Source organism: Anas platyrhynchos, chromosome 1 (assembly GCF_047663525.1).
Source record: "Anas platyrhynchos isolate ZD024472 breed Pekin duck chromosome 1, IASCAAS_PekinDuck_T2T, whole genome shotgun sequence".
NCBI lineage: Eukaryota > Metazoa > Chordata > Aves > Anseriformes > Anatidae > Anas > Anas platyrhynchos.
The window spans coordinates 174,287,329-174,308,793 of record NC_092587.1 but is presented as its reverse complement, the minus strand read 5'-3'; positions in this window follow the sequence as shown (position 1 = coordinate 174,308,793).

The window sequence follows — 21,465 nt, the reverse complement described above, 5'->3', positions numbered from 1 at the left end:
GTAATGGAAGAATGCTCAGAATTCAGACACTTTCTTGTGTGCTAAGGTGTCTTGGGGGAACTGAATGCAGTACACAATCTTTTTACACCGATAGGGTGCTTGTCTGTCTCTCTGTGTACATTTTTGTGGATAAGTTCTATTAATTTATTTTTCTTTAAGGTATCTTTCTAGGTCTGAATAGAGTTTTGAATACCCTGATAACCATAATTCTGTTTTATATTAATGGCAGGATATGCGCTTGTGACCATGTGTGCGTGTGTGTACACTTGCTAATTTATTTACCGGTCCCCATTTGAGACAATGTAACTATAATTTTACATGTAGCTTTAAAATTCTAAAATAACATTAAACCTTTAAAGTCAAACACTGAAATGTTAAATGTCTGCCCTGTCTTTGCTCATCCCTCTCATGTCTATATGTTATGCTACTGTTATTAATTACTTGTTTATTATTCAAGAGACACTAAAGCTGCCTGCAAAGAGCTGCAAAATAAACTTATGATACTCACTGACTTCATGATACAATGTAGTGTGGAATTTCATGTCAACAAGTAAAAAGTAAAAAGCATTGTTAAAACAACAATAAATGCTCGTACTCCATGATGGACTCTAAATTCATGAATTCAATCCAAGAAAAGGATTTATAAGTCATTGGATATTTCTCAGAAAACATCAGATCAATAATCTGCAGTGGTCACAGAAGCAAGCAGAATGTTAGCAATTATTAAGGAAGGATTTGAGAAGAAAATGTGATATACCATATAGCCACAGAAATCCATAGAAATTTACTTTATGACTGTGCTTACATCTTGAATACTATATATAGTTCTAATCCCTCATTTTGAAAAGGATATATGAGAACTAAGAAAGGTGCAACGGGTGATCAGAGGTAGAGAATAATTTATGTTCAAGGACAAGTTAAATGCACTAGAAGTCTTGTGTTGATGGGGGATTAGAAAGCAAACACGTCAAACCAAATAAAACAAAATAATAAAAGAGGAAAAATAAAATAAAAGCCTGTGAAGTCAAGAGTATTATGAAAAGGAGGAATATAGATCAGTCTGTCACTACTTCTGCAGCAATTAGAATTACATGGTCAGTCTACAAGTGATGGAAGTATTTTTTCACAGATCACATAATTTCATTGTGGAACTTGTTTCCACACACTGTTGTGATAGTGGTGGTGTGGTTTAACCTGAAAGACAGCTAAGCACCACACAGTCATTCACTCACTACCTTGTCAACACCAGTGGGACAGGGGAGAGAATCAGAAAACAAAAAATTGTAAAAACTTGTCGGTTGAGATAAAGATAGCTTAGTAAGATAGAAAAGAAAGGGAGATCAATAATAATAAAAAAGAATATACAAAGCAAATGATGAACAATGCAATTTCTTGACCCATTGACCGATGCCCAGCCAGACCCCAAATGGTGACCTCCCTCCCCTGGCCAACTCCCCCCATATTTTTTTGTCCCACATGATGCCATATGGTATGAAATATCCCTTTGGCTATTTTGGGCCAGCTGTCCTGGTTCCATCCCCTCCCAGTTTCTTGTGCACCCCAAGCCTGCTCACTGGCAGGGCAGAATGAGAAGCAGAAACATCTTTAGCTTTGTGTAAGCACTACCCTGCAACAACTAAAATAGCATTTCATTAACATTATTTCCATCCTAAATCCAAAATACAGCACCATATTAGCTACTAGGAAGAAAATTAACTCTATCCCAGCCAAAACCATGACACGAGGCCACATGGGATTTAAAATGTAATTATACAAATAACAAAAGAAAAGTCTGCCAAGAGCTATTAAACATGATGAAACGATTCCCCAAGTCAGGAAATATTTAAAATGATGTACTACCAAAAACTGGAAGGACATAACAGAAATAAATAAATAAAAATATTATTCAAAATTATCCCTGAGAGTGTTTTTATGTTTGGTTGGTTTTTGTGCCTGTTCATCTGTGTTCTTGTTGTTTTGTTGTTTGTTTTGTTTATATTATTTTCTTCAACATCCTTTCCTGGACATTTCAGAGATGAGATGCAGGGTTAGATAGACTTTGGTCTCAAATATTAAAACCCTCTTATCATCACATATTCTTTTTATAGATTTAATTCTTCAGAAAATATGTTATATTTACCTTCGTGCCTCAAAACTGTAATCATAAAGTACTGTTGGGCAGTGTTGACACAAGGAACAAAACTATGTTTGTACAACGTATCTTGCAGTGAACCTGCTTATAAGCTGAAAGTATCTTCTGACCATATGTATTTTTTTTTTTATTTCCCCAAAATGTGTAAACTAGACAAATTTGAGAGTATTTTATTTTAGATGGAAAAATGAACTCTTTTCTACCCTATGTAGTAATCATTAGCCAAAACCCACACTTGAGTCTAAACTTACCATAGTCCACTTTTGCTGTATTCCAGCCTGTATTTGAGACTGGGCTTGTGGTTATCTTTGAGAAATGTCAAGAGAAAAAACTCAGTCCATATCCCAAAACAGCATGCACAGATGGTCTTCCACATAGCCCAGCTTTTGCAGAAAAGCACTGTGTCTTCAAGGCCTTCAGTAAGAGACACTTTAGTGGCCTGGCTGAATAGAACAGAGTCCTGAAGGAGGCTGTGCTCACTTGTAGTCCTCCTTATGGACTTGACAAAATACACTTACATTGATATCATTGATATCTACGTAAGGTGGCCTATGTGATCTGTCAGCAAAAAATAATGTTCCTGGGTTTTCTTTTTTTTTCTATCCCTCCTTTTTTTTGTTTTGTTTTGTTTTGTTTTGTTTTTCTTTAATCAGCTCAAGTATTTTCCCATGTAATGGTTCTCAGAAGTGACAGTTTTTTTGAATACATAATTTGAAGATTCTACATGAGCCAAATTAGCAAGAACTGGCAAAATCATAAGCACAGAGGGTCTAAGAGATGTAGAAGAAGGTTCAAGGAATGGACATTCTGTATTACTAATTCTGTATGTAATTTACTCAGGAAATTGGTAAGAATTTCCAAAGGTTTACTTGATCAGGATAGCAATGTGAGGTGAATATTATTGCATTAATTGTCAAATGGGGAAATGAACATTAAAAACCCTAATGATACTACTGCCAATGACTACATTAAAAGTTTGAAACAAATTATGTTTGAACATTTATTGTAATAATTTAACCAATGATAATTCATGGACAGATCTTTGAAGGCTGGAGGAGCTTCCATGCTTTCTCACTCAGTCTACCGTGTCATAGATGCCACAGACAGATGAAAGATGTTAAGTTTGCCAACTTTTTTTTTATTGCTTCAACTGATATACATCAAAAGCTTATAGTCTGTTAATAGACAGTTTATAGGGTTCTGTACAGATATGATCCATGCAAACTATGCTTAAATGGTAATTGAAGAATGTATCTTTCTTACTATGGCTGGAATGGAGATAAGTTTCTTCACAGCAGCCTGTGCAGTGCTGTTACAGACTGAGAACCAGAACAGAGTTGATAACATACAAATATTTTAGCTATAGCTGAACAGTGGCTGCAAATTGTCAAGATCTTCTCTGTTTCTTAGTCTTCTACCCCAGTAGGTGGGCAAGAGTCTAGGAGGGGACACAGCCACTGACACACACAAAAAGCTGACTCCAACTAACCAAAGGGATATTCTGTGCCATGTGACATCATGTGACATCACGTAGTGGGTTTACATGGCAAGGCTTTGGTAGCAGGGGGCCATAGGGGTGGCTTCTGTGAGAAGGACCTAGAAGCTGCCCCATGTTTGGTAAGGGCCCCATTGCTGACCAGAGCCGAGCCAATAAACGATGTTGTTTTGCGTCTCTGTGAGAGCATATTTAAGACAGGGAAAAAATAACGCCGTGCCACACAGCAGCCGGGAGAGTGACAGGAGTGAGGAACAGACTTGCAGGCGCCAAGGTCAGTGAAGAAGGAGGAGGAGAGGTACTTCAGGTGCTGAAGCAGAAGTCCCCTGCGGCCTGTGGTGAGGACCATGGTGAAGCAGGATGTCCCCCTGCAGCCCATGGAGTACCACGGTGGAGCAGGTGGCCCTGCATCAACAGACCCCTGCTAGAGCAGATTCTGGGCTGGACCTGTAGCCCATGGAGAGGAGCCCACACAGGAGCAGCTGACCTGGCAGGAGCTGCTGCCCGTAGGGGAGCCAGGTTGGAGCAGTTTGCTCCTGGGTGTTGGACCCCGTGGTACGGACCCATATCTGGAGCAGTTCTGGAAGAGCTGCTGCCTGTGGGAAGCCCACGCCGGATCAGTTCATCAAGGACTGTATCCCATGGGAGGGACACCACAGCACAGGGGACGAGAGTGACCGAGAAGGAGCGGCAGAGAAGAAGCGCTGTAGACTGACCATAATCCCCATTCCCCCGTTCCCCTGCGCCGCTCAGGGGGAGGAGGTGGAAGAGGGTGGATGGGGGGGGGAAGGTGCTTTTGGTTTCTTTCCTTTGTTTCTCACTTGTTAGTAATAGGTAATAAATCTTATTATCTCCCTATGCTGAGTCTGTTTTGCCCATCACAACAATTACTGTACAATGTCCTCATCCTTATCTCAACCCTTGAGCCCTTTTCATCGTATTTTCTCCCTGTTCCTCGTTGAGGAGGGGGAGTGAGAGAACAGTTGTAGTGGAGCTCGGCTGCCCACCTGAGTAAAACCACAATAGCAATAACACTGAAGAAGCAGCTTTTCAAAGGTAGCCATTGTGCAGAGACTGACTGGGCATCAGTCTGCTAGTGGAAGGTAGTGTGCTGTTGTCTTTGCATCAGCTGTTTATTTATTTATTTAGTTAGTTTGTTTGTTCACATAGAAACTGTCTTTATCTTGGCCCACAGATTTTGATTTCTCATTTCTTACCTTGCAGTTTTTTCCCCCATCCTGGTGGAGGGGCTGGATGGGGTTTGATGATCAACCCAGCACACTTCTGCTGAACTTAAGTATCAGAACTCTTTGAAAATGTGGACAGAAATTTGGTCATATATTTGTGGGAGGAAAGAGCTGGTGATATCTGAGATGGTTCTGTCTGGGCTGGATGTTTTGTGCTTTTTTTATATATAGAGAAAAGAAGCAGAGACTGATGGAGCATGATTTGTATGATTTGTAAGAGAAATGCAGGTGAGATAGAGCCAGCAGGTATCTTATTCTTAGATACATTTAAGTTCCAGGCTCTGAAATGTGTGAAAATAAACCAGCCATAGTTTTGTGCTTCAGTAACTGTACACACAAGATAAAAAAGAATTATAAATATGTTAAAAAATATTTTTGTCTCAGAAAAAAAGGTACAGTTTCTGCTAGAGCCAGGCCTCCATATCAGTTCCATTATGATTCAGCAATCCTAGTAGGATTAATTTGTATTAAATAAGCATTTATATATAACAACGTGAGCTGAGCAAATAAATGACACTTTCCTTTCCGTGACCTATTCTTACAAGGCATTCTATCAGCAAAGTGATTATGATCTTTAATTCTTATGTCTGTTCAGCTATAGACTTTTCAAAGGGAAAACTTGAGGGGTAAATGCAAATTATTAACACAGAGCACTATAAGGAATTACTCAATTATGTGCCACCAATGTGAGACTTCGTTTTATACTTTAGACCTTTTATTTTGTGTCTGTTTTGGGTCAAATTTTTGAGAAATTTGCATAAGTCAGAAGAGATCTTTATTATATGATTCATTGTAACTCATTAGGGCTTTTATTTCCATATACATAAATGAACTCTGCTGATGTAAAACACAAATGATTGCACATGATTGACCCTGAAGTTTTACATTCTTGACAAAAAAGGATGGAGCATCTTGAAAGCCATATGTCAACATATGTAAAGGAGAAGAATTGCAGTATAAATATGGTGATTATTAATGGTCAGCACCATGAGCAACAAATTTTAAAAGCATCCAAGCAGAGGAGGTGAGGAGACAAGATTAAAAGGCAGAAATATTGATCTCATCCTGCAGCTTTGTGTTTCAGCACATCATTCACTTTCAGTTCTCTGTCTCGGTGGCAACCAGCTTGAACAACTTAAGCTTTTTCTCTGTATAAAGTTTATTTATTTATTCATTTATTTCAAAGGATGATGGGGAAGAGACCCAACATCTTTTGAGGCAGAACAAAACTATGACATCTTGTCAAAATTACATTTATGTAACTGCATGATTCATAATTAAGTTAGGTTTGTTTGTACACAGATGTGTTTTATGTATACTTATTTTTAGAATAATTTCCTGTACCATTTTTTAGGCTTTTTTTTTTTCAGAAATATATATATATATAATCTGTCTATATTTGCATCCATATAAATAAATATGGATAGATAGATCACATGAATAGTAAGCATTATAAAAAATAAAAGCTAAGTAACAGAGAAAACAAGCAGAACAGATGTGTCACTTAAGATCTTTAACACAATAATAAGCATATTAGGCTATTAGGAAAGCTGTGACAGTACAGTTTGGAATAAATACTTAGAGAAGGGCCGAACTGCTTTCATTTTCTGAGTACAATATACTAAACAAAGTATTTGAGATCTGACCTGGACCTTTTGTATTTTGTAGGTACCATCTATCCCAGTAGAGTTAAAGGGATGTTTCCCTCTGGCTGGGTCAGTAGGAACTGCCATAAGCATTTCTCAGTCAGCAGGAGTCATTTTTGAGCCAGTAGGAGCTGTCACAAACCATTCTGACATAGCATGTATCATGCTGGAAGTAAGACTGACCTCACCAACCTCTCTTGCTATTATATGCAAGTAATCAGGTCACTCCATCCATCTGGTAACTCATTCAACCCCTGATGCTACTGGCCTGACTGTCTTTTCAGCTGCAACAGCTAAGTACCTGTGATTTTTTTTTTTTCAAATCAATGGGATGATGCTAGCATGAAATTATTGTGGGCTGCAGAATATACCTTATCTCACACAGTTTTAGCGTGCAAGCCAGATGAAGGAGTTTGGGTAGCATTTGAAAGGATTGGTAGTCAAAGAAGGAGTTTGGGTAGCATTTGAAAGGATTGCAGTATAACTGCAGATGCTTTGCTTTGTGCAGAACATCCCACACTCAAAGTGTCTAGTCCTGAAAGTGTCCTGAGTTTGGCAAGTAAGGTCTTTTGACAGAGTTTTCTGTACAAAAATCCTTTACACTGCAGGTGGGTCAAGTGTTGCAGAACAGACTACTCAATGGATGTTTCACTCTCTGTAGTAGGTGATGGGCAGTACTGGAAAAAATGTATTTTACCTCTGTTTAAAGTTTGCAGCTATGAACTCTTTTGTGAAGGAAGAGACTAAGCTTTCTCTTTCAAAAACAGAATAGTGGCCATTACTTTTAAAGTGATTATTCATGTACCTTGCTTTATACTGTAGCTCCTGGCTATACTATAGCTGAATGCTGAACATTCACACAGAACATGAGAGACTGCTGTCTTAAATTTCCTTTTTGATTCAAGGGAATCATACCCATGAAGCCCATCTTCAAGAAATGCTTCTGCCTTAAAGTACTAAATGGGAACAACATGAATATGAGTGAGGGGAAGCTTTTCACTGCTACTTTAAAAGCTGTTCCCCTGTGCCAAATATGTTTAAGGATTAATTAGATACACAGTTGTAGTCTGCACTATGGTGAAGACCTGAGCAGAGTTCACAACTTTAAACCCTGTTTTAAGCTGTGATACTCATCTCACAAAAGACAGCCTGTGGAAGAGAGTGCTGTTTTTTTTTTTTTTTTTTTTTTTTTTTTCCTAGTAATATCTGTCTAGAGCCTCTCCATTTGTAAAATCTATAACTCTCACATTGGAGCTATGAATATTGATCTATGGGACATCTACAGCAGGTGAGTCTCAACCTCTACTATTGAAGTAGTTACACTTATGTGTAGTGATTACAGAGTAAATGGCCCATAAACAGTTTGTGCCACTCTGTGACATAACAACAAACCATGCTGTATGTGATGAAGAAAAAAGTAGACTCCCTTCATATACCTTTATCAGTATATGTACTTAGAATAATCTTTCTCTGGATCATGAATGAAAACTGCTGTTCTTAATCACACAGAAAAATCAGATCCATAAAGGCAAAAGAATAAATGACCTATGTTTTTCCATGTCCAAAGTCACTGTTCTCAAAGTTACTGTTATCAGCTAAAAAAAGAATAAGAAATTTTAGGGGCCTTTTTTTTTTTTTTTTTTTTTTTTTTTTGTGGTCCTTTTCTACGTCACATCTATGTAAGTGACAACAGTGACACATGCTCAGGCAAATACTGTTTGGTGGTTAAAGAAAAAGGAAAACAAATAGGATAAAGTACTTTAAAAAATAAAAAATAAAAATAAAAAAGGGAGACTGCATTCCATGACATATATTTACTCCTAATTCCTACTCCTAGTGAGACAAATACTGCTTGTAATTGGTAGGGGATCCTATTACTATGTGTGTATACATAGCCAGAACAAGGTATCCAGGACGTAATGGTTAGAGGGGGTTCTGAACAGAATTATTATAGAGATTCTGTATATAATCTTAATTCTTCCAGTATTTGGTCATAAAAAGTTGTGTATTTTCTTGTTTTACTTGGTTGTAACTAGTAGCATATTCCAACAAGTTCCACAACTAGCTTCTGTACCATCTCTAAACTGAATATTTTGTCTCAAAATCACATTTGATGTCCAAGTTTCCGTCATGATGCCTTTTCTCTATGCCCTGTGCTTCCCCTTGATGCAATTCATCCCCATATTAAATAACTCTCTGAATTATGGGTTTTGTGTGATTTATTCTTTATCTTCTTTTACATTTCTCTCCTTTCTATTCTACCCAGAACATTCCCTGTATTCCTCATCTTTTTACAATCCACTAGTTGTGAATGAAAAGGAAAATTAGCCAAATTATCTGACTTTAATGGAAAGCAAATTCTTTCTGTTTAGATTGCTACAGGTATCTAAAGGGTATGCAAGAAGTCCCTGCTATTTTGGAAGAGATCTGAGTTCTTCATGTTGCCGAATGACAGACTGAAAGAGAACTCCAACAAAGTTGATCATAGTTCTTTCCATTGGCTTAGACAGCTATGAAACAGAATGTGCTAAATAAATTCTGTCCTGAAAAACAAGTAAGCAAACAAACAAAAGAAAACTAAAAAGAAAACACACACACACACCAAACTACAACAAGAAAACACTAGACAAAGTCTAGAAGATAATATAAACATAAAAAAAAAAAAAACCAACTAAAATCTCATACTTTTCTCCCCGCCCTCCCTACCCTTCAAGAAGATTTCTTCCTTTTTTTTTTTTTTTTTTAATATATTAATTACTCAATATGCACCATACAAACAGGAAATATGTGTTCAAGGACCACTGAACACTGAATTTTCTGAGCACATCACAATCACAGAAGCATCTGTGCTAAATGACTTTGCCTTGAATCACTGTGAAAATCTGCTATATTCAGCAGCTTTGAATACATCTTGATTCTTTCATGTGCAGAAATGGTAATAAACTTAGTTTTTCTGGTTCAGTCATTGTAACTGCATGTGACCAGCATGAACTTTGTGTCTCACTATCATGTGAAAATGCATTTTCCCTATTCTATTTAACAGTCAAAAACTGTAGCCTTTATAGATTTACTGTGGTGACATACAGCAGCAGCAAATTCATGTTTGAAAGCCACTGAAGAGTGTATACATTACATTGGAGCTGACAGCCTGTAGAGAGGCACAATACAAATACTTGCAAGGAATGTTTTATTTACTTTCCTTTTCTGACTTTTTATTACTTCCTTTTGTTTTTATTTTTTAGACTCCAGTTTTATCTTTATTGCATTTTAGAAGGTCACATAGATGGTTTATTCAGCATCTTAGGCCAAGAACTCCTTCACAATTAGCATTAGAGATCTTAGAAATAATTAGGCTACAAGGGAGCTCAGGTTTTTATCTAGTCCAACCTCCTGCTCAAAGGTCAGCTTTGAAATGAAATCAAGTGGATTCAGACTGTTCAGCCTTTGCCCAAGCAACTAGTTCTAGAATTAGCCATCCATATCTACAGAGATTGCCTGGATCTACCTAGATTGCCTGGATCTACCTAGAATTTCCTGTGCTGCAACTGATGACCACTGATTCCTCTTCTTTTTCTATTGGCCTCTCAGAAGAATGTGGATATAACTTATTTTTAACTTCCTATTATAAGAAGACTATAGTAGGATCCTTCCATGGACTTTCTTTTGGAGTCCAGACAAGTTCTTCAGCCTTCCCTTATACATCCTGTACTCGACCCACTTACTTATTTTACTGACTCACCCCATTTAGATCATAGAATCATAGAATGGCTAGGTCTCTCGCCCCCTCCCCCCCAAAATGAGCAAAGATGCCGCCCACTAGATCATGTTGCCCAGGGCCTCATCTAACCTGGTCTTGAACACCTCCAGGGATGGGGCATTCAAAAACTCTCTGGGAAACCTGTTCCAGTGCCTCACCACCCTCTGAGTGAAAAACATCCTCCTAGCCTTTAATCTAAATCTCCCCTCTTTTGGATTAAAACCATTCCCCTTTGTTCAGTCATTATCTATCTGAGCAAAAAGTTGCTCTACATCTTTATTATATGTCCCTGATAAGTATCAAAAGGCCACAATGGAGCCTTCGTGGAGCCTTCTCATCTTAAAGCTGAACAGCACCAACCCTCTCAGCCTTTCTTCATAGGAGAGGTGCTCCAGCCCTATGATCTTGGTGTCTCTCCTCTGGACCCATTCTAACAGGTCCACATCCTTCATGTGCTGGGAGCTCCAGACCTGCATACAGTACTCCAAATTGGGCCTCAAAAGGGCAGAGCAAAAGGGAACAATCACCTCCCTCCCCATCTGGCCACTCCTCTGTTACTGCAGCCCAGGACACAGTTGGCCTTCTGGGCTGCAAATGTGCACTGCTGGCTCATATCGAGCTTTTCATCCACTGGAACCCCCAAGTCCTTCTCTGCAGGGCTGCTTTCAATGAGTTCTTCTCCTAGTCTGTATAAATGTCTGGGATTGTCCTGACCCAGGTTCAGCACCTTGTACTTGGCCTTGTTGAACCTCATCAGGTTCACGCGGGCTCGTTTCTCAACGTGTCCAAGTCCCTTTGGGTGGTATCAGCTCCAGTTTATAATGTGTTACACAAATAAAAATAGGTATGATGTTCCTTACTAAAAACACTTATAAAATAAAATAATGAAAAATAACTAATAAATGCTGCCATTGCACCAATGTATAGAACGTAAAAAAGGACTGCTTTGTCAATCAGTGACATTAGAGCTTTGAACAAAGTATGTGTTTACAAAGAGTAAATTTCATAGAAATCATACAAGTGGATATACCTGGGAAAAGAATGACATGAGGAAGGTGGGGAGACAAAATGCAGAGATAATAGAAATACCTTTTAGATTTCAGCCACATTTCCCTCCAGTTACAGTATATCTGAAAGAGCAGTATCATCTTGCTCATCCTGTTTTGATGTAAGAATCACTTCTGTTAGGATTTTTCTGTAAGAGAAGATCAAGTTCAAGACCATTTAAGGAACCTAAAGATGTACAGGTTCATGGGACCTGATGAGATACATCTGCGGGTCCTAAGGGAATTGACAGATGTAGTTGCTAAGCCAGTGTCCATCATATCTGAGGAGTTGTGGCAGTCCAGTGAGGTTTCCACTGACTGGAAAAGGGGAAGCATAACCCCCATTTTTAAAAAGGGAGAAATGGAAGACCCAAGGAACTACAGGTCAATCAGTCTTACCTCTGTGCCTGGCAAGATCATGGAGAAGATCCTCCAGGAAACTATGCTAAAGCACATGGAAAATAAGAAGATGAGGGTTTATAGCCAATATGGCTTCACTAAGGGCAGATCTTACCTGACAGATCAGCTGGCCTTCTATGGTGGGGTTACAGCATTGGTGGATAGAGGAAGAACAAATTACAGCATCTACTTGGACTTGTGCAAAACATTTGACACTGTCAACATCCTTGTCTACAAATTGGAGAGACATGGATTGATGGATGGACCACTTGGTGGTTAAAGAATTAGCTGGATGGTCACAGTCAAAGAATTGAGGTCAATGGCTCAATGTTCAGGTGGAGATCAGTAACTAGTGTTGTTCCTTGTACAACAAAAAAAAAATGGAACAGATCCTTGTGGAAGTTATGTTGAAGTTAGGGAAGACAGGGAGGCAATTAGAGACAGACGATAACAATCACCAAGGACAAACTGTGCCTGACTACTTTAGTTACCTACTACAACAGAGTGACTGCTTTAGTGGACGGGAGAAAACTAATGCCAATAACTTGGACTTCTGTAAGGCAATAAGTGGACTTCTGTAATATAGTCCCTCAGTCTGGGCAACCTGTTCAGTGCTCAGTCACCCTCACAATTAAGAAGTGTTTCTTGATATTCAGATGGTAGCTCTTGTGTTTCAGTTTGTGCCCACTGGTTCTTGTCTTGTCACTAGGCACCACTGAAAAGAGTATGGATGTGCATTCTTTGGTCCTGTCATCAGATACTTACATATACATTGACAAGATTGTTTTGAGCCCTCTCTTCTTTATGGTCCCAACTATACCAACTATCTCATCCTTTGCCTATAAGAGAGATACTCCAGTTGTTTAATCATCTTGGTGTCCCTTTGCTGCACTTTCTGCAGTATGTCCATGTCTCTCTTGTATAGAGGGGCTCAGAATTGGACACATTATTCCAGGTGTGGCCTCACTAGTGCTGAGTATGGGGGAAGGATCACTAACCTTTACCTGCTTTTTGCAAAAGCAAAGCTGCTTTTAAACTGGTCTGCCCCCAGCATATAATGGTGACTGGAACTTTCCTCCTCAGGTGCAGGACTTCTTGTTGAATTTCATGGGATTGCTATTCAGCTTTTTCTCCAGCCTGTTAAGACCCCTCTGGATGGCAGCACAGCCACTAGGTGTATCCACCACTCCCCACAGTTTTCTAACACTATCTATTCTGATACCTGTTATTTGTGATTTGCTGTGTCCAATGATAATTCTTTTAATATCTTGAATCTGAGCTATTGGTGGTAGAAAAAAAAAAAAAAAAAAAAAAAAAAAAAAGCCAGTATGAAGCATTGTACTTCTTTCTTTTGCTGATCTGCTGTTGAGCTCTGAAGAAATGGTGTTTAATTTCAGTGAAAGACCCTTATTTCCAAGATGTCTATGAAAAGGAAGTGATGCAAAGGGTGTCATAAGGGGCAAAACAGTTAAGTGCAAATGATGTAATTCAGATGCTATGACCTCAACTTTACTGATATGCTTTGGAATGGAATTTCAAAAATTCAGAAAAACAAGAATTTGTATCCAGTAGCTCAATGTTCTGAAAACATCTTATTACTTATACAAAGATGAAAATTGAATAAAATTATAGCACTTTTAATTAGTCTAACAGGAAAATAAATGGATGAAAACTAGTAATACGATATGTGAAGATATGGAAGAGAATTTCACAGGAGGAGACAAAAGAAAATAAATTTCAGACATGGAAGAACAAATTCTTTTCAAACAATTTTAAATAATAATTTTTAAAGGTATTAGCTGATTTTTACAACTTTATGCTTTCTTTTCCTTATAAAGATTCAACAATAATTCATTTTCATCCTTTCAATATGTTCTGAATTATTTACAACATTTTTTTTTTTCTAAGCATAATCACATATTCATAGTATAATGACCTTAGGTTGATAATCACAAACAACATAAGGAAAACTTCCTTGGTCATTGGTATTTTAAAGTTTAATACAATGTGTTCTGAATTCTGCAATAAACACCTGGGCTACTATAAATGAATGGAGTGTTGTAAATTGTATTTTCAGGACACTATCATTCTGAATGCACCAGAGTTCCGCAGCACTTTTTTCAGCTAACACAGTCATGTCAATCATCTACCTTTCGGTACATCAGGGTTTTCATTAGTTTTATAACTGCCTGACCTTGTGCCAGACTTAAGCAGACAGGTAGTTCATAACCCTTTACTGTCAGAATTAGCATTCATGATACTACTTAAACTGCAGAGCAAATTTAGAGTTCATTATTAAATGAGGCATATGTTACTACACTTATAACTGATTCAGTCTAGTTATTTTTAGTTTGACCTTTTCTGTATTCATCAAATCAGCTTTGAAATAGACATTGAGGTACCCTTTACTGTTAGTTATAAAAATTCTTGGAGATGATATTTTTATGGATTTTTCTGGCAAATTTTCATATTTCAGTAGGCCAGTGATATAGTAAGTGTGTTACTTTTAGCTTAAGTAAAACAAGATAAGCTGGAATCATGTGGATGTTAACAATCATATTCTTCAGCTATTCTCTTTTCCTTTGCTGTTATGCTGAGAACTGAAAGGATAGCACTGTTAGTTCAAATGCAAACTTCCACTAAGGATGGTAAAAAATGTGTGAAGGTAAGAGTACAGAGATTATTGAACTTATATTTAGTCATAGAGTAGATCCAAAGGTAAAATTTCCCCATTATTATTCTTATTTTCTGGCTATCCCATCCTCCTCTTTCTGAGATATGGCACTGAGAACTGAGACACCAAAAATTCAAAAATTCAAAGCCACTGGAACACGATAGGTTTAAGAGGTTTAAAAACTGTTTTACTGTTTTTATTTTTTTTTGTTTCTTTGTTTGTTTTTTAGTTATTATTATTAATGATAATAATTTATTTTCCTTTCACTGCCTTAAATTTCTAAATTCTAATATAGAAAAGACATCTAATGAGAAATATGTTGAATTTCTATAAATTTATTAGGGCACCACAAAGCCTTCATCCTTAAAAATCTCTTATTGGTCTAAGCAAAAGCTTACATTTATCACTGAAGACCTCAGTGACCAGTTTTCACTAATGCAAAAAAGATAAATGTTCTCTTGATATACTATGATACATAATTATGAAAATATTTTATATTGAAATAACATAGCATTAACAAATATATTCAGAACTGACATATTTGCATATATAGAAGTAAAAAATACATTCTAATTTAGCAAAATGTTAAATACATACGTTTACTTTAAGCTTCACCCACAGTCCTAATAATGGCACATGACTGTAAATGCATTTGGAGAAATGCAAATACTTAGAAACTTAATAACCTATGGTTAAAGCCTACGTTCTTCTTGTCCTGCCCTCTCCACTTTTTTTTTTTTTTTTTTCCCTAACAAGTTTGGCTACCAATCTTGTAATTACAAAATGTGCAAGTATAACTGGACAAAAGTTTTAGAGGTATTTAAATGTCCAACTCCCACTGAAATCAGTGGGAGCTGTTTTTAAAATCCTAGTCTGTGCTATCATTACATTCATGATCCGTTAAGAGGTGGAAACTATTGTAATTTATGCTGAACAGAGTCTAAAAATTGCATCCTCACGTATTTCATTTTGGCAAGCACAGGGCTCACTCATTGTTACGTAATAATTTTGTACCCTATGAGTGCAGCTATGCTGTACAACTGCATACAAAAATATTTTGTTGAGTTGACTCTTTGGGGCTTATGGAAAACAAGAAACCTATATATATATATGTGCGTATGTATATATATATATATAAATTATAATACTGAAGCATCGTGTTTGAACTTCAGTTTACTGTATAAGTTAGCAGAATCGTTCATTCTCTTAAAAAATGCTGTCTAATGTTGCTCTGCCATGTTCTGCTAATGCTATGTTGTTCTAATGTTCTGCTTTCTGCATAATACAGAAGACTTGAGTTCATATTCAGCATGATGAACTTAGGTACCTAATTAAGACAGACTGACTTACCCTCTGGAAGTATTTAGAGACACCTGTCTTTCTTGAGAGAGTGTAGGAATGCAGGAAAATTAGACAAGTACTAGGATAGCTAGTTTGCCTTCCAGCACTATATAGATGAGCTATAGATGCATTCTCATCTTAGTTAGGTGCCTATTAGAATCCCACTGAACCTGGCAAATACTTTTCTTAGAGGTATGTTGTGGTATAAGCAGGAAGGAGGCACACTGGGGCAGAATTTACTACACGACATTCTTATCTGGGGAGCCAGACTTGATCACAGACATAATCATTCTTTCATAGGAACCCATTTGCACAACAGAATAGAAACATGATGAATGATTACTCCTCTTTCATTTACCTAAATGCACTTTTTGCTTGCCTCCTTCCATCTCCAACTTCTGTTTTGTGGCTATTCAAACATCACCTAAAGATGCTTCTGGCATGCTAACTAGAGGGAAACAGGTTGATTTCTACTCTAATTACTTATTTTACTGATTTCTTCTTCAGCTCTGTATATTTGTTCAATTCCAGATGCTGAAAAGCCCATTTTTCACCCTTTTGCATATGTAGGAATCTCCCAGAACACTTTAAGTGCCATAGTAAAAACATAAGTAACACAGAATATTCAGCATAAAATACTTCACTGTTTTGCTTTGTCAAGATTTGTACATATGTTACTACAATGTTTCTTTTCAGCCTTCTAGAGAGTTTTAACTTAATAATATGTATTTAGCTCCACAACAACTTGAAGACATGTAAGAATTATTATTAATTGAGCACAGCTTAGTGATAGAAAGTGATATCTTAGAAAGAAAGAAAGAAAGAAAGAAAGAAAGAAAGAAAGAAAGAAAGAAAGAAAGAAAGAAAGAAAGAAAGAAAGAAAGAAAGAAAGAAAGAGGAAAGAAAGAAAAAGTTTGACGTTGACTTACCATTCTGAGCCACTGTGGTACCCCAGCAGAATCCTCAGGCCTCCATCAGACCTCCACCCCCCTCTGGGAACTGGTTTCATTATATCCTTCCTCACATGTTGCAGCCTTCTTTCTCTCTTGACCAAAAAATGTAATCCATGAAAAAATTCTGGTTTATAAAAGAGAACTAAAGGCAAAGACAACTGAACTTCAGATTATAAGAGGAAAAATAGCTACACAGAGTGTGGGACACAGGTGAAAGCTGAACCAGTATGAAACAAAACAAAATATTCCAGTGCCCCAGAGGGTGGTGAGGCACTGGAACAGATTGCCCAGAGAGGCTGTGGATGCCCCATCCCTGGAGGTGTTCAAGACCAGGTTAGATGAGGACCTGAGGAACCTGATCTTGTGGATGGCATTCCTGCCTATGGCAGAGAGGTGGAAGTAGATGATTTTGCGGTCCCTTCCAACCCAAGACATTCTATGATTCTAGAATTCTAGGATTCTATTTCTTAAAGCTTATGCTTAAAGCCATTTACTATGTTAACAATAGCAACCAAAAAAAAAAAAAAAAAAAATTACTTTCCTTCTGTGACCAAAAACAATGTGTAAAATATTAATGATAATCTGTGATTGACCAGATTTTTTTATTTATAAGTATATTTATATTTATATGTAAGAGTCCTATGATCTCACATCACAGGCTTTAGCTGCAGCTTTTTCTGTAAATTTCCCCATGTGCTCAGACTAGAGATCCAGGAACTAGGAATCACTCAGCAGTGGAAGGCAACACAGTGAGCGAAGAGTTATCACAATATGCCTGTTACAAAGGTATATTGAAGATGAGACCCCTGTTCAGGCAAGGCATTTCAGGTACTTCAGAGTCAGAGTTCTCCTTCCTCGCCCCTCTCCCAGCCCCCCTTCCCCATTTCCCCCCCTTTTAACATGGATGAAGGAGAGTGAAGTGAGAGTAGGTCAAAAGAAAGTCAAAAGTTTTTACTACAAAATCATGAGATTTAGGTCTGTTCTTTCCTCTTTTCTTCCCATTCTATGCAGTGACTTCCCTGAGTGTGTTCCTAAGAAAAAAAATTGCAGCAATCACATCAATTTGGAAACTGTGTCCAAGTAAATACCCATGAGTTGAATTGAGGACAGAATAATCTGCAGAAATCATGCTTTTATCTCAAACCATGATGACTTTGCTGACAGATTCTTTAAAATGGGATTGAAGCCAGACCTCAAACATGAAATTGAGTTCAAAAATAAAGATTTTTGTTTGTCTGTTTGTTTTCCATTCAGGGTGGAGTTTAAAAGTTTACCTGATCTGAAGCAGTGAGGTTTATTTTGACACCATTTTCAATTTGAAATTCAGATTCTAGACAAGATGCATCAATTTCAAAGCATCTATAGGCATAAGCAGAGCCAATTGGGCTCAGAATAACAGGATGTAGGTGCAGTGACTGCTAGAGACTCCTAGATGTTTTGTTTGTTTGTTTTTATTAACACTGAAGATAAACTTGTGGTTTTTATAGGCTATGTGGTATCAACGTCCAAAGATTTAGAATAACTAGACAACTTAAGGACAGAAGATGAGAACAAAATTATGGTTTTCATCTCTAAATGTCACAGTGACTCTTAATTGGTGAATATACTCATTTGTGGGGAGTATTAAATGAGCCATTGCCTTAGAAGACCTAAAAATGTAGTTACATTTACTTATGCAAGATTCTTTCCTTGACTGAATGGATACATAGAAAGTTTCCTTTCTAACAGCATATCTTCCATATCTGGAAGTAATAAACTAAAGCAAACTTAGATGAGTAGTGACAAGCAGGTGAAATAATATATCAATAAAATCAGTGGCAAAACAATCACCCTCTCAGTTGCAAGCTTTCTAATGAGACTGATTACGTTGGCATATGTAGAAAAAAGTAGAACAGAAACTTCACAATTTATTTATGCAGAAGCAGGGTGAACAGCACATCTATTTATTACACACACATATATATATATGCATTCATACCTGTATTTATCTGTACATAAAGTACTTTAATGAACACATGAACAATAATGATTTTAAACAGCTTTCACTAAGCAAATTAAGTAGTTAAGGGAATGACAGTATGTGAGGAAATATATATGATTGCAGATACAGAAATGATCTGGAAACAAATTCCTACTTCTATGAATATCAGAAATATAGCAAAATATGCAGCCTTCTGAAAGGAAATACATTGTTCTTTGTATTTCCTCTTTCAACGGTTACCCTTACTCGAAACAAAATCAGTCATTGTATTGTTTGCAGGAGGTTGTTTGGAGATCTGTGCTTTCTTCAAGCGTTGTATGTCATGTAATCCTATTAAATAGCATGAGATTATGCTATTCTCATATACAAACCTTTGCTTACAAATACAAAAATCTAGTTCTAATTTGAAATGCTTACTTATTAAGTAAGTATACTTGTATCTTGCAATTTAACTGTTCTCTCTTTAAAATGAGCACGAGTATTACAGGTTCTGACCATAATAAGGCTAATAAAATGTTCTGTTTTAATTACTTGTCAGCCATAAATGTTATAATCTTTATTAGAAGAGATTTCTACTTCTAGAAAATTACAATTTTGGGCCAGAATAAAAATGTTATCTATCTACACTTAGAATTTAAATCTTTCAGATGAACACAAGTATCATAAAGATAAGCTGTTGTCTTTTGCTGACTTCTTGTAATACTAATATTTCTACTCTCATTCTAATGGATGCCTGACAATACTGCTAGTGTTATGGCTCCCTATACCCAAACAGTTATATATCCTTTAAAATAACAAACAAACAAACAAACAAACAAAAAGCCTGTAACATATTGTAGATAGACGGTAATAATTACCACAGTGCCTGGAGGAAAAAGTATCATGAAGCAGCAGTATTACAATGCCTATAAGCTACAAGATAACATAGACATATTTGTGTTAACATCATGCAAAACATTTTCCATGATTTTTTATTTGTTGTTCATCAAGAAGGCCGATGTTTATAAGGGGTAAAAGAAAAAGTATTCTGTTTAAGCCGAACTGGGATACTTAATTTGTGAAGTTAAAAATACTAATTTTTTGTGTGCATTCTTTTAGATCTGTAGAGGACCATTGTCTTTGGGAAAAAAAAAAAAAAAAAAAAAAAGTATAATAGAGAATTAACAGTGGGTATCAATAAGGAATATATTATATGTAGTATAAGATATACTTTGTCCTTACACAGGTATATAAATATATAAATTGAAATGTTAAGATGGATGTATGTGAGACAAATTAAGAAAGGATTTAGATATAGTTAGTAGTTTATAAATACTCATACCCAATAATATTTTATTTTTTTAAAAAAGGAAAAGTAGCAGGTGCATAATGGTATCCTTGAGAGCATACATTAGGAAAGCTAGAACAGCAGGGACATTAAAGCACACTAGTTTAGATAATGAAGTCAAATAAATTGTCTTCATCATTGTGCCTATACTGTCACCAAAGTACACTGTGATAAATGAAACAGACTTGTCTGATGGAAATCATAAACATTCATATTTAATAAACAGTTATTAACACTTTTATAACATTGACGTTTTATGTTCATTACATGCTCATTGCACTACAGCAAGTTTATTTCCTTTTTCATTTCTGCATTGTCATTGTGTATTGCAAGTCTATGCAAGACAGGTCTATTTTTTATGTTCTACAGTACAGTATGTAAGTAACATTCAGATCTTAATGGAAGTGTCACATCATTTCGAGATCAAATTATCTGTTTTAACAGCTAAAGAGAAACAAATTAATCAGGAAAAAAAAATAGAATACAAACCAATACAAATGTTGTGGTTCCCAAGTTGCTGACTGAAATACACAGAGGTCATATTTGTCATTTATTATTTTATAGAAGTCATAGGCTTACTGGGATACTATACTGGTTATCATTAGCTGTCTTATATTAGGAGCATACATAAAGGTTTAATCTTCTGGGAAAGTGCATGGTCAAAATGAGTTTAATTGTACTAACAACATGAATGTTTTGTATATTTTTAAAGAGATTATTAAATACTGAGAAACATAAATACTCAGACACTGAATATTTAATGTTATTGATATTAATTAATATTAATTAATTAATTAGTATAATTTAAAACATTTAATTAATAAAATACTTGCCTTTCTAACACGCAAGATATTCATTTTAGAGAAGTAAGGCTGGTATCTCCTACAAAGCAACATCACAGTGTTTTGGAAGATTCTGGGTTGTTTGACCCTATTGCCTTATATATACCTTTTAAAATTTTCCTTCTATGGGACTAAGCTATGCAATATGGCTTTCTTTTCCAGCATACTTCAGAAGCAAAAGCTGCCAGAAACAGGACATTCAGTCCAATTTTCTGAGACTCATAGAGTATCTGTTAATCTCTCCTTTCTTCACTCCAGATACTGCCTGAAGTTTCTCATTAGACCAAACCCAGCCATTTCCAGTGAGCCATGGGGTTAACAATTATTTATTCAAGAACACAGCAATAAAGACTCAGTTCTTAAACACTATGTGTCTTCAGGAGCAAGCCAAGAACATCGTTAGCACATACTATAAACATACTACTGACAATTTATATGTCAACCATAATTGTTAAATCATATATATAAATATGATTTTTTATATTATATATATTTATTTATGTTTTGTGCTTTTTGTTTGTTTGTTTTGTTTTGTTGTAGATTTCAGTGTTAAATGCTGTACCTCTTCCTCTTCAGGCATCCATCAGGGATCTTATTATTGGAAT